This window comes from Dermacentor andersoni, chromosome 5, assembly GCF_023375885.2.
Source record: "Dermacentor andersoni chromosome 5, qqDerAnde1_hic_scaffold, whole genome shotgun sequence".
Lineage (NCBI taxonomy): Eukaryota > Metazoa > Arthropoda > Arachnida > Ixodida > Ixodidae > Dermacentor > Dermacentor andersoni.
The window spans coordinates 89728264-89740372 of NC_092818.1; positions in this window are offsets into that span (position 1 = coordinate 89728264).

A 12109-nucleotide genomic window follows, 5' to 3' on the forward strand; every position below is an offset into this window, starting at 1 on the left:
GTTAACACTGCCCATCCATCCATATCATTTTCTCCTACATATTCTGCATCTACTATTAACTTCCTTGATTTCAGCTTCTCAGTAATAGATGGTAAGCTATCTTCTGACCTAAACAAAAAAGCCGACAGACCAATATCAAAATTTTCACTTCAGTAGTAGTCACGTCAAACATTGCAAGACTAGCATTCCTTATAGACAGGTCATGCCTTTCAAAAGAATCTGTTCTGACCAATCCGGGTTCAAAAAAAAAAATGCCGAACCCTAAAAAGCATTCCAGTCAAACAAAACTACCCACACTCTAAGAAAAAAGAGAGTAAAAAGTGAGTCACGGCAACTTGACTCTCTTTTTCCGTCCGAAGACCCATTTTTGCGCGAGTAGAGTCACAAAAGGAGAGTGAACATTTGTGTATGGGTCATTTGACTCTCAATAGCACGCAAAGAGTCGTCGTGGAAGATCGCGACTCCTCTGATATTCGAGATGAGTCTGGCGAGAGAAAGATTATAATGCAGGAGAAGAAATGCCAGATAACGTCTTCTGTTTTATGCAGGCCCTCGGGTTCCTGTCCTGGTTGTAATGCGGTGTAATATTCTTTCGTCCTTGTCATGTTCTGCAATTACATCGAACTTTATATATCGATTTTCCTTGACCATGTTTGTTAATATCTCACACGCTTAAGGGATAGCTGGTTTCCTATGCTAAGGAGCACCCAGATTTGTCACGCCCGATTCAGACCATAAGTTAACCTAAAAAATAAGTATTGGCTACTAAAGAAAGCACAGCAACGAGATAACAAGTTCAGTAGGCGCACTCAACAGTGTCGATTGTAAATGTAATTCCGCTACGTAAAATTAAATTTTGAGGATTTAGATTCCAAAATCAAGATCTTGTTAGGAGGCGCGGTAATGGAAAACTGCAGATTTATTTTCAGAAGCTCGGGTTATTTAACGTGCACGGAATGCAGAGTATACGCGCGTTTTCGCATTCTGCCCCATTGGAATGCGACTGCCGCGCTTGTGTTTGGACCCGTGACCTAGAGCTCAGCAGCGCAACACCAAAGCCACTGGGCTACCGCAGTGCGTTGCGTTCCGCGGCCACAATGAAACAGCTACGCAGCAGTGCTTTTGAACTCCCCCTAGAAATATAAAAACAGAAATGCAGCAGTTTCCCCCCAATGCAGCATGTACCGCTGCACGAACAACTGCGCGAACCAAGGTTCGTAGTTTCATTGGCTGAATAAACTGCAGCAAACATTCGCTTACTCCTTAAATTAGCAAGCACGGGGTCACGCGAACAGATCTCACTCAATGACCGCGAACACTCGCTGTCACAGCGTCGGCGTGATGAAGGGCGCAAACAGAGCGGACAGAACGCTTCTGCTGCCTCGTCCTTCGAAGCTTCTCAGAACCCTGAAATGGCGCTATCTAAGCGCCCCCCAGCTTTGCACCCATCGGAAATTATCTCCAAGACAGAGCGAGAGCGGCGCCAGACCAGGCTAGAGCAACGGCCAGAGGAGAAGGGTGCTAAACCAGCGCCTCCCTTCCCCGGCTTGCGCCCGTTTTATCACGTGACCACATATATGATTGGGCACGGCGGCACTCACGGAATGCGGTTAGCTAACAATCCGCTTATCTTCATCCTACAGCTTGTGCCCGAACTGCTGCTCTATGCTGGTCCGAGTTTCGAGCCACCAGGACAAGCCGGAACAACATGCGTCCTGAATGCCACCGCTATCAACCTACAACGAGATTCCGTGCCGCTCAAATCATGGGACCCCGTGCTGCATCACTCGTCATCCACATGCGTGGACGCTGGGAGCATGGGGCTGTGCGCATGACCTGTGCCCAGCGCCACCACTCAACCCAGCTATAGAAGACCACCTCAAGCAAGGCCCAGCCATTGGGCACGGCGGCACTCACGGAATGCGGTCAGCTAACAATCTGCTTATCTTCATCCTACAGGTGAGGAGGCGACATGGAAAGTGTATCCGCTCAAATGACCCCTTTTTGCTTGTGCTGCCGTCCCCACGGCTATGTGCTGTTGTGATTGAGCATGCGATGCATGTACATGAACTCTTATTGCTTGGCGGAGACATTGAGACGAATCCAGGCCCTGAAATCAGCCAACAATTAAAGGAAATAGCTGCGGATAAAAAAAATTACGGCAAGTCGCCTGGCTAAAATGGACAAGAAATTAGACCTACTAACAAAATTAGAAGAAAAGGTTGACTATTGTCAAGAACAAATAGCAAACATGAATATTATTATCAAAGACCTGCAAGAAAAAATCGACGATCTAGAGAATCGTAGCAGGCGAAATAACTTGTTAATATATGGCTTACCGGAGGTAGAGGGAGAGACACCCTTGATACTTGAAATTGCGGTGAACAAAAACATAATTGTAGATACTTTAGAATTAAAACCAGTAGCAATCGAAGGTATACACCGAATTGGTAGAGGAGCACCGAACAAGGTTAGGCCTGTAATTCTTAAGCTACTTGACTCAAGGGACAAATCTTCAATAATAAAACGCGGATACAAACTTAAAGATACAGTCCTATCCATTGGGGACGACTTTTCGAAACGCGTACGCGATATTCGAAGGAAACTTTGGAATAGTGCGAAAACAAACCGACAAAGAAATAAGAAAGTTTCCCTTGTTTTTGAAAAGGTTTATGTAAATAATCGAGCATATGTTTGGAGCGATGAGAAAGAGGACAAGATACCACTCAATGAAAAACGCGTAGAAGTAGCTACTGCAGGTGCAGCAAAGGCGGCGAGTGCGTCCAGCGACCAAACAAAAAAGGGAGCTACTACTCGTCGCACTGCAAAATTAGCGAACTAACACTCCTCACGTTGAACTCAAGAAGCGTCATCAACAAGACTGAATCACTTGAAAATCTGATCATTGATCATGAACCTGACCTAGCAGCCATAACAGAAGCATGGCTCACACCTGACATTTTTGACCACGAGTTCGCACCGCCCAACTATTCTGTGGCCTGGAAGGACCGCCCCACACGGGGTGGTGGAGTGGCGTTATTGATAAAAAAGGGCCTTTCCTTTATAGCCCTTCCAGAGGTACAAGGCGCAGAGGCCATTTTTTGAAAACTACTTTGTGACGGCACAAGCATATTCATAGGCTGTGTTTATCGGAGCCCAAACTCTGATGATGCCTCTATCAGTGTCATTCATGATTACATAGAACGCCACGTGTTTGATTCCCGGGTTGTCCTCTTGGGTGACTTTAATCTGCCAGACATTAACTGGAATAGTATGTGCTACTCATGGTCAGCTTCGGATGCATTGTTTGACCTCATGCTAACCTTTAAGCTTCATCAGATCGTTTAATGCCCCCCCCCCCCCGCTCCCAGGGAAATACTAAGAGCATACTAGATCTAATCTTTTTCAGTAACCACTTCGACACAAATCGCATAAAAACTGATGTAATTCATGGTATATCCGACCACGACGTACCAGTGTGCATCGTGCCTCTTGGTGGCACCATAACCACTCATCCTTCTGTATCTGTAGTAACAGACTTCGAAAACGCTGACGATAACCGCATACTAATGCACCTCGCTCATGAATTCCAGCATTTTTCAGAAATTGGCTCAGATGCTTCAGTAGATGTAAATTCCCTTTGGTGTTACTTCAAATCGTTTGTACTTTACTGCATCACTCACTACGTACCTACAAAAACAAAGCGTCCTCCAAAAAATAATCCATGGATCACGCGAGAAGTTATTCAAGCAAAGCGACGTTTGAAAAGGTTACGTAGGGCAATAAAAACAAAAGGTGGTGGAGAATCCAGAATGCAGAAATTACCGGATGCCATCGCGGAATTCAAGCTTAAAGCTAAACGTGCTAAACAGCACTACTTTGATGTAACACTACCTAATATTCTTGTTAATAACCCTCAGAGGATCTGGAATTACTTTCGTACTAATAAAATCTACATCACATTCTCTTCCCGAAGAAACAACTGCTAAGGCTAACTCACAGGCGCTGCGCAAACTATTTTTCTTAAAGAGAAGCCTGGCACTCGCAACCAAGTCAACGAAGCTGCTAGCCTACACATCATTTGTAAGGCCTGTTCTCGAATACACTAACACAGTCTGGTTTCCGCATACAGACTAGCATAAGTAAGCAAGAATCAATACAAAGGAAAGCTGTGAGGTTCGTCCATAACAAATATAGACGTACAGACTCGCCAACACATCTTTTAACCCAGTCCGGTTTGCGAACGCTATCCACAAGAGCGAAACACGCTGGCTTAAAATTCTTGTTTCAACTACTAAAAAATTACAGAATAGGTACCTCCCGATACATTTCATTCTCCGAGGCTCGACCTACACGTAACAAGCATGCGCACACATTGACAGAATACACATGCAAAAATGACACATTTAAGTATTCTTTTTTCCTGCTCGCGATAGCAGAATGGAACCAACTTGATCCTACTATCACCAACATTGAATCATTATCCGAATTTATCTTACAAATGGAAAAAACTGTGTGTGAATAAGAGTACCTATTATGCATGCAGGGACACCGGCACAGATTGCTTTATTCCTTAGGAAATATTAATAAACAATCGAATTTTCGACAGCTTCTTCGTTTGCCATAATGATTCCCTAACACTCGTATATTATTTTAGTTATTTCTGTTTTATTACTTGCCCTTAGTAATATCTGTGCTGTTGTTGTAAAGCAGCTTGCTCTTTTACATTTCTTTTTTTTCTTATTTACTATTCCCTTTAATCTTAACATGGTTTACTTGTATAGTACTATGTATAACTTGCACTGCTTATGTCGTTTTTTTTTACTTTTGTGTAATCTATACTTTTTCCTTGCATTGTACAGATGAATTATTGTATTGCCCAACTGCCACGCTCTCGAAGGAGAGCAGCAGTATTCAAATAAATAAAAAAATATACTTGGGGCACCCATCAAGGCACTATATATCTCGGCTCACCCTCGAACACTTCCTTTAACGCACACAGCCAACGGCGCAGGAAAGGATCTTATCGCACATCATACGTAAGCTCACGGCAACACCGATGGATATATTTCGGCACTTGTGTCCATATGATTGCTATCGCAAAATTCGCAATAAGAAGGAAGTTTTACTAAGGACCAACCACGCTGCTTCTCCACGTCGTGATATAGCAGTGAAAGATATTTCTAGAAAATGTGTTGCTAAATCTCGGCCAAATGACTACGCTCGCACTTTGTGACAGCAGCACACAGTCGCAAGGACTTGTGGAGGAAATAGCGGAGTTCTGACAGCTTCAGGTGCACTGGATTATTCAGTAACATGGGCGGCTTTGTAGTGCTACCTTACATCGGAGCAAATTGCACTCGACAGAAATCAAGGGCATCCGCACCATCATAGCTAAGCAAATTAAGGACAATTACGTCGCGTCTTCGCACTTCGAGCACGCTCCGACAGCCCAACGATAGATATTTCAAGCGCAACCACACTCGGACGAGCAAATTTTGCTTCTGCGAATTGAACATAGCGGGTATTTCAAGACGCATGTTAAATTCACGACTGTTTCATTCTATGAACATTACTTACGTGATGCAAAATTATCAGTGAGCAAAAGTTTTTATTTCAAGGCAATGAAAGAAAACCGAAACTAGGGTTTCGCGCAGTTGTGCGCGTACAAAATATCCAAAGACGAAGCCGTCAACAGCATGACGCCATTTTCCAGTTGCGTTTCATCATGCGCGAGTTCGCTGTTGTTGAGTGGTTCTGAAAGCGCTGCGTTAGGCGCGACTGCAAGCAGGCATTGCGGCAAGTTACGGTCGCAACTTCTTTCCGTGCTGTGTGATTGCGACGAGTGGGACCGCCGCCAGCAGCAGCGTGCCGCCGATTTCGTATTTGCCGAATTCGAGCAAGTGCAGCTCGCCTGACCGTCACAAGTGCCCGAAGTGTTACGAAAGACTACGAAAGACTACTAGCGGGGAGTGACGTATGCCATATTTCTCTTAATGTCTCAGATAAGCATATCAGCTTTTGTTCCGAGTTTACAAACGGCGCGTACTCGGCCCTTCCGGTATGGCTACATTTTGCGCCACGTTTCTTTTGGTAGTTCGCAGATGTTTCTTAGGCATGCGTGCGTGTATGTATGCGAAAATACTACAGGCAGACGGAAGCCTCAGGAGGGCATCTGAAATTATAGCGAAGCTGTACTGCCAGAGGAGAAACACCATTCCTAACGACCCTAGTGACGAGTGGCCTGTCGCATCGGAAAGTCCCTAGAATAGCAAGTACTGCGTAACTTGAAGTGTAGATACAATACTAGCGCCAGTGTGACTTTCGCTGGCAGGTCGTCGGAAAGACAGCTTGTGGATTCTGAAGATTTACTAGCGCTTCAGATATATTACCACGAATAATAAAAGCGATACAACGCTGTATGGTAGTGTCAGGCGATGTGGTAGCACAGTTATTTTCGTAGCGGTAAAACGGCTGCATGCACAAGCGTACAGACACAGCACTTTCAAAGCGCTGAAACAGAACAAATTTCATGTGCATTTGGCTGTAAGTAGAAGACACATTAGCTCACAATCTAAGCCTATATATGATGTATTATTTTTTACGTAATCTTTATTTTCACGGTTGTAAATATTAAAAAGCATGAATTTGCTACACCATTTATATAGTAAATCCTAGTAGGCTTTACAAAACCTGGGTGTGTTATGTGGTGAATTTGTAATATTGCTTCTGAATTTACTATATTGAGTTTATTTGTAGTTTTATGTTAGTGCGTATATTTGCCAAGCAGAATGAGTCTTTGCTATTTTAATGTGCATACAACACTTTTAAGTATATACAACTGTAGTTGGCTTAATCGCTGCAGCATATTTTGTAAAATTAGAAGGCTATTTATTATTTTACTGCTTCCGTGAAGAAATACCTTTTTCCTTGTACCAAGAAACGCTGACAGCATTGAATGAAATGAAGTGTCGTGTATTTTTCTACTAACTTAATAAAGGGAATTGCGCCTGTCATGCATCAGAGATTAGTTCACCTTCTTGTACTAAACAATGCGTTATGTCCACGGCTACTGCTGTTCTCCTGTGTATTTTTATAATATTGTAATGTATCCTATTTTAGGTATTCAAGAAATGGCAACAGCCAGAAGTTGCCATCTTATCTAGCACGTTACAGGTGAGACAAATCGTAGCAGGCACTGTCGCATATCTCATTAGCATATGGTGCTAATTGTTGTAATTTTTGTGTCCACTTTCCACTCTTTGTTCATTTTAGTAGTATTGTGCAAAAGGTAACAGTTTTACATTGAGACAGAGTAATCGCCCAGAGGGGAGACATGGCTGCAGCAGACAACACATACAACCCTCCTTTGTCCGTATCCCAATGTTGCGCAGTTACTCTGTCGTTATCTACCAAGAAGCCCAAGTTCCTCATCAGCTATATATATATATATATATATATATATATATATATATATATATATATATATATATATATGCAAAAGTCACTCAACTCTAGCGCGGATTTCTCGTTAGATGCTCACAGGAGCACCTTCTGCTTGGCATGATATTTGATGTGCCTCTTGTCGGCTATAATGTTGTGGTGCGCTGATTTCGCTTTGCACTCGAAGTGCTTTGTCAAACAAGATGAGAGCGGAGCCTGTGAACGCAGTTGTAGAAGAACGCATTCCGATAATTTGTTTTCTATAAAACAAAACTTATAACAATTATCTCCTCTCTAGACTTGAAAATCGGCATGGTCACAGGATGGCCAGCCGCAGGACAATACTTAAGGGATGAAAATAATTTCAAGGAAGCATGATGTATGTCAAACCCGATGCCGAAAGATACGGCTCATCAGGAGTTGAAGTCATGGCAACAGTTTGTTTTTGGGATGAAAGCAGTATTATTAATAATAATTTCCTCCCCAGGGCTACGGCCATCGACAGCGAAGAGTATTACTGTAAGGTTCTCCAATGTGTACAAAGTGCGCGGAAGAAAAACCGTTTTGCTTCATTACCACAGGGATTTTCTTCATCAGAGACGACCGCCAATATACAGCCCATCGCACCACGCACATTTTGCGGGTGCACATCCGCCTTACAATTACGACACCGCTACAAACGACCATGATTTGTTCTGATAACTAAGAAAGTTCCTGGGAGAGTGCCTCTTCATTGGCGACAATGGGGCTGCGCAAGGCTGCACGTTCGTGGCTCGGACGCAAATACACTATTTTCTTGCTGCTAGCATTCGCCAAAGCAAAAAAAGAATTGCAGTTTTGTCCGAAAGTGAGGCATTGATTGCACTGACAGCACTGCAGAATACGCACGTGCATAGATACTCCCAGGTAGCATCGGTAAGTCCAGGATGATGTAGTCGCAAAACGTGGGTCTAGGGATATGTTGACGTGCCACTTCAGAACGTTTGATTCCGACACTGAAGTGAGTTGGAGACAGCAAGTGGCACACCACCAAAGGCTTCTCTGAAAAAAAAAAACCGCAAACAAATAGCGGCAAAACGAATTTCATTCTCTGTCGATCGGCAGAGTGGACAACTTGCAATCGCGAATGAAAAACAAATAAGTCCCCACCCCCTCATCCCGTCCAAAAATATACTAGATACCGTTTCAATTTACAGCCAACGTCAGCGTACATGAAACAGTGACGACGGTATAGCTAGCAAAGCATTGTCAATGGCGGTAGATCAATCCTGTTTGGATAAGAAAAATTATGGCAGACCTACAGCACCTTGTTGGTATCTACATACAGCGAAACTTTTTATAAATGCGTAGAGAGGGCTTAACTGAACTAAATTCAAGGGTTTTGCGAGCTTCACCCACGATTTGATTATGAGGCACGTGGTGGTGGGGGCCTTCGTATTAATTTTGAACACCAGGGGGATCTTTAACGTGCCCCTAATGCAAGGGCGTTTTTGCATTTGGCTCCCATCAAAATGCGGCCACCGCGGCCGGGATTTGATCGCGTGACCCCGTGCTTAGCAGCGCAGCACCGCAACCGATAAGCCGCCGCCGCGGGTCTTGCGTAAAGAGGGATTAAACTCGTATTGTTTTTCGTGGTATCGCAATATTGTTGGAAGGTCATGCCAAAGGCCTTTGCCCAAACACCATTCACGTTACAAGCTGGACAAATACACGCCCTTCCTATTTATTTATTTATTTTATTTATTTATTTATTTAATATACCCTTAGGGCACACAATTCACTAGAAAGGGGGGGGGGGGGGGTTGTATAATACCCACAAGAAAAGTATACAAGTTAAGGCAGAGGAACAGAACTACCAGATAAATAAACCAGCGATAAAGATTGTTAGTCACACAACTTAAATGTTGTTTTAGACAAACAAACACAACTAAACAAAATAAAAGAAACATCTGAATGGGACAGATATGAGAAGACAAAAAAATGTTCACATCATGCCGTCGAGTGCCCTGCTGAAAACATTAGTGTCTGTATGGCTGTCCAAAGAGGCAGGTATGTGGTTGTAGTCATGGCATGCTTTAGTAACGAAGGGCCGGAAATAAGGGACAATGCGGTCTACTCGGATTCACGTGCTTTCGCGCTCCCTTGTTACGCAATGTGACGCACGCGGCGATCATCCCAAAGAGTTAGTGCATGTTGGGACGATAAAAGTGTAGGGCTGGTTGTGCCCTAAAGGTTAGAGCATCGGGCTACGGGCTGTAAGAGTTGGGGCTGGGCATGTCAAAAGGGGTAGACTGGCCCATGCCGTACTCCGACTTATCCACGCTAAGGATCTTGTTGAAGGGAGGAACATTTTCTCATCGAGAAGGAGTACTGGGTTTATTTACAGTATCTACATGAAGAGTGGAGAACATTACATCTCATCAGTATAGCATGGCTTAAGTGGAGCATATTGAGCAGCCGAAAACGTCTGCTTAAGTACTCTGCGTGCTCCCCAGATACCAAGGCCACTTAAATCTGCCGTCCGGTTGGAGCGTCCGAAGTCGTCAAAGATCCGCGTTTCGGGAGAGGTTTGCACAATCACTCGCGCACCTTTTTTCCGTGAGCACACAGAATGCAGGGGAGATTCGTAGACGGGGATTCTGACGCTTGACTGAAACTAGCGCTTCTTGGTTCCTGGGATAAATCAGCACTTAGCTGGAGAGCCCGTAAAATGACCGTTGCGGTTACCGGAGTCGGCGAGCAAACGCCGTACCGCACCATTTTCCAGGGGTTTCTTGCTCCCAGCGTCTGTGACGGCGACAGTGAACCAAAGCAACAATACTCGATCCACAAAGCGTGTCTCGCTTTGCTGTCGAAACAGGCCTGTGCGAGGGAGGCGCATTGTTAGCTTCACGAAGCGATTCATCGCAGTGGTGCAGGAGAGACTAGAAGGCCACTACCCCCGCTGGCCGATCGTAACAGGGCCTGGGTACCGAGATTCGATTCCGTCGTCGGATGCGTAATAAAGTGATATTTTTTTAAGTCTGAGCTATTTTTGATGAGAACAGCACCAAAAAACAGCAGGTAAAAAAATCTGGGACTGCTCGCAGGAATGCTTGGCTCTAAAAATAATTGTCAACACGTATTCTTTTGTGGAGGTAGCGCTTCTGGAATTTACTGCTGAGTGCTAGGATAAGACAAATCAAGGCGAAAAATTGAGCCGCGCGCAGTAGTTATTGCCTGGAGATCAGCATTGCAGTGCTCGTCTCGTTCCAGGTTCTGCCGTGGGGGTGACAGGCAATTCACCGCAATTCTCACTCTGATTCTTGTAAGGCACCGTACAATTAGCATAGTTTGCTATGACATCTTCTAGCAAGCAGCGAGAATCACGAGAAAGGTGTTGATTCAGTCTAACCTCGCTTGTGCTTGTTAACACATAGATGATCATTGAAACACAAAGACAGGAGAGCTCCTTGAACGTCCCTCTCTGATCGCTATGTGGAATGTTCGCCTACGCATCAACACATGCGCTGCCGTTGAATCGATAATGGCGAACCAACTAGCCCACCAATATCTGCTGAGCGAGTTTCAAATGTGTATAATGAGAATGATAAGAGTGTATTATTGTAATGTTGAAACAATTATTGGCCGTTTATTAGAATGAGTCTTCCTTTGTATATTGCAATGTTGTGTAGTCTCACATTTTCTTCCACACTTACTGCTTTCTCTTTCATATGTTCATGTGATTGAATATAGAACCAGTCTGCGGTCTAAATTTGGGTGATGCGTAAAGGCCATGTCATTATTCTGGTGTTTACTGCTGTTTGCGATGTCACTAATATATTTCGTTTTTGAACACAAGTATCTGCATCTGGATTTGTATGCATAGGCTTATGTGTACATGAAAAATTTTTGTTCATCTTGTTTTTTTTAAAATGCCTGTAACAGGCTTCCGCTATTGCCCAACAAAGGACCCGCCGGCTCTGTCGTGCTCAGAGCAGTAGCCTATAATGTGTGGTGGCTCTTTCCTAGTTATCATTTCAGTTATCAGTTTATTTGTAATGAACTTACATTCAATTGAACATTCCAGCTCGGCGCACGCCTGTACACTAATTACCGCGGAAATCTATGTCTGTGCATATATGTCACTAGGGGGAGGCTATTTGTCACTGCAATGTTGCCTTCTCGCATCGGAAAATTATGGATATTCGAACTAGCCGGCTTTCTCTGAAAGCATGCAGCGTGTGACAACCATCACTGCCAGCACTAAGAATACGCGATCCTATAGTTGAATGCGATAAACAAGTACAGTAATGACATGGCGAAAGAAAATTGTGTCATAATTTAGACAGTGCTGTTGAATTTTACCCGCGACAAGTAAGAAGCTACAGTGCCACAGAATGTTGTCACCTAGTATAACGCAACATTTTGTTAGCAACCTATATTTTTTTTCCTTCCCGCTGACTCTATACGACAGAAAAAGCGGCAGAGAATGTTAAGATGGGTTACACGTGGGAATGCGGAATTGTTCTAGTGGCTTTAGTGAAATCTTTTCGCTTAGGTATTCATCAACATGCCGTCGTCCACTTTGTAAACTTTCACAGCATTCTTTTGAAACGAGATTTCGGCGGTGCATCTCATTTTATACTCATGATATGGTGTCGAGTGTGTCGTTGTCGTTGCTTCC